Source organism: Borostomias antarcticus (genome assembly GCF_949987555.1).
Source record: "Borostomias antarcticus genome assembly, chromosome: 2".
Lineage (NCBI taxonomy): Eukaryota > Metazoa > Chordata > Actinopteri > Stomiiformes > Stomiidae > Borostomias > Borostomias antarcticus.
In genome coordinates this window covers 40,335,822-40,338,959 of record NC_140235.1, presented here as the reverse complement: position 1 = coordinate 40,338,959, position 3,138 = coordinate 40,335,822, and the positions used below count along the sequence as shown (strand labels likewise).

The window sequence follows — 3,138 nt, the reverse complement described above, 5'->3', positions numbered from 1 at the left end:
CCAAACCACCTCAACTGGCTCTTTTCGACGCAAAGGAGCAGCGGCTCTACTCCGAGTCTCTCCCGGATGACTGAACTTCTCACCCGATCTCTCAGGGAGACCCCAGCCACCCTCTGGAGAAAACTCATTTCGGCCGCTTGTATCCGTGATCTCGTTCTTTCGGTGATGACCCATCCTTCATGACCATAGGTGAGGGTAGGAGTGTTGCTAATCGCTCGTTGACGTTCTCGGTTAAAAATTAGGACATGCTAGTTGCTCTACAGCAGGGACTGAGAATACACAGTAACCTTGTGAATCTCATGTCTGGTAGCTTTCTTTCAAGGAACAGTAAAACGCTCAATTCGAGGGTGGACCGGCGGTTTAGACATCTGGGCTGAGTTTCCCAGAGGCATCGTAGCGCTACGTTCATCTTAGCGCTATGATGAACGCCATAGCTTACGATGAACGTAGCGTTACGATGCCTCTGGGAAACTCAGCCCTGTTCGGTTGACCAGATTTTCGGATTTCAGAGTTTCGGATCTCGGAAGCTCCACGGTACATGTGTGTCGTTTCCTCCGGCAGACGATGTTGCAAAGATACCAGCACTCACAGGAAAGTCCAATCCAGGATTATTTGTGAACGCTACTGAAGGTTTGGTCCTGATGTCTGCACTCCTCAAAATGTGCTAGAAGGCTAAATACGATTTTTTTCCCTTTTTTCTTCCTCTTACAAAAATTGAAGTTGTGAAGAGCCCACTCAATATAACAACAGTTTGAGGATGCACTTAATAGTCATTTTGTTGTCAAAATCCATTGTCCTGTGAGAAGTGTGAACAGCTCTGAATCATTGCCCGAAGCCCTTTTTCTCTGCTTAGGGATTTTTAGGTGTACCCACATTCACAGAAGCATCTTCTTCAAATATTTGTAGATTTCAATGCATGATACATCATTTGAAAGCTTAAAATTTACACTTTCATAGTGTGTAAAACACTGAAAAATGACTGGCAGACCAAACCTCCAGTGGTGGTCACAATGTATACATTTTCAAGGCACTGAGGGCAGAATGACAACACTGAGGTTGTTTCAGCTGCAAGGCGTTCTTCAAATGGTGTCATTCCGACCTTCGTGCCGTCAAAATATTAAATTACACTGGACTGGACTGGGTGTTGAGTGGCTGTCTGGGTTGACACGCGTTTTAACATTGCGTGGATGTCCGGGGTGGTGCTAAATGAGTGGCAGACTGAGGTGGGGGTCCCAATATTCAAAAAAGGGGACCAGAGGGTGTGTTCCAATTACAGAGGCATCACATTACTCAGCCTCCAGTGAAAGTGTACTCCAAGGTGCTGGAAAGCAGGGTCCGGCCGATAGTAGAACCTCAGATCGAAGAGGAACAATGCGGATTCCGGCCTGGTCGTGGAACCACCGACCAGCTCTTCACTCTCGCAAGGATCTAGGAGGGGGCTTGGGAGTTTGCCCAACCTGTCTACATAGGTTTTGTGGATTTGGAGAAGGCTTATGACCGGGTCCCTCGAGAGACATTTCGGAGGGTTCTGTGGGAGTATGGGGTGAGGGGGTCCCTGCTCCGGGCCATCCAATCTCTGCCCAGATAGCAAGCGGATGTGTAATAATTCTGGGCCATATTTGGGTCGGAACTAAGCCACAAGGGCCAGATCTGGCCTGTATATGGCCCAGATCCGCTTGCGTCACCAATCTTGTTTGTGATTTTCATGGACAGCATATCGAGCCGCAGCCATGGAGGGGCTTTTTGCAGATGACGTGGTCCTGATGGCATCATAAAGCTATTAGCCAACTTCAAATAGCACAAGACGCTGCAGCACATGTCCTCACTAAGACCAGAAGGAGGGCACACATCACCCCAGTTTTAAAATCACTCCACTGGTTACCTGCCAGTTTTAGAATAGGTTTTACGATTATTTTTTTATTATTCTCCAAGTCATTACATAATCAAGCAACCAAATACATATCAGATATGCTTTTAAAATACACACCCAGTAGATCCCTCAGGTCCTCTGGCACTGAGCTTGTAATGGTTCCTAGAGCCAGGACTAAGAGGCATGGGGAGGTCCTAGAGCCAGGACTAAGAGGCATGGGGAGGTCCTAGAGTCAGGACTAAGAGGCATGGAGAGGTCCTAGAGCCAGGACTAAGAGGCATGGGGAGGTCCTAGAGCCAGGACTAAGAGGCATGGGGAGGTCCTAGAGTCAGGACTAAGAGGCATGGAGAGGTCCTAGAGCCAGGACTAAGAGGCATGGGGAGGTCCTAGAGCCAGGACTAAGAGGCATGGGGAGGTCCTAGAGCCAGGACTAAGAGGCATGGAGAGGTCCTAGAGCCAGGACTAAGAGGCATGGGGAGGTCCTAGAGCCAGGACTAAGAGGCATGGGGAGGTCCTAGAGCCAGGACTAAGAGGCATGGGGAGGTCCTAGAGCTAGGACTAAGAGGCATGGAGAGGCAGCTTTTAGTTTTTATGCCCCCAGCTTTTGGAACACCCTGCCAGAGGACCTGAGAATGTCTGAGACTGTGGTAACTTTTAAGCGAGATCTTAAAACATGCTTTTTTAACATTGCTTTTACCTCCCTTGTTCTCTGTAAAGCACATTGTGTTGCCTCTGGGTATGAAATGCGCTATACAAATAAAGCTTTGATTGATTGATTGATTGATGTACTTTTACTTGTTTTAATATCTTAGCGTTCTTAATTTGCATAGTGAATAATAGCGATGACAGCTATTCTGAGTGTAACCAAACTATTCTGTTTGGTACATTTGGTGTATTATGATGTCACTCTCAGAGTTCAGCCCTCATTCCTGATTGGCTTGGGATCTCTGGCTTTCTACTGTAACACAAAACAACATGCAAAACCAACAGGTGCAGCATCTGTATGCACACACACACACACACACACACACACACACACACACACACACACACACACACACACACACACACACACACACACACACACACACACACACACCCCCACACACACACACACCATGAGTCCATGTCTAATTAAGCCTGACGTCAGAGACAAGCGATGACAGCTAGCAGCAGTAGCCTCGGTAGGATACGCAGACGGTCTCTCGCTGTTGCTATCGCTTTATTATCTCCCTCTCTCTCCCTCTCTCATCTCCCCCTCTCTCTCC

The 3,138-nt window shown here is 47.8% G+C and overlaps 1 protein-coding gene across 1 annotated transcript in view; it reads left to right on the top strand.

Moving 5' to 3' along the window:
- gfra2b (GDNF family receptor alpha 2b) overlaps positions 1–3,138 on the top strand; it is a gene marked incomplete at both ends in the record, with an annotated part of 53,951 nt that overhangs the window by 23,141 nt on the left and 27,672 nt on the right. The gene's annotated exons all lie outside the window — the stretch shown is intronic.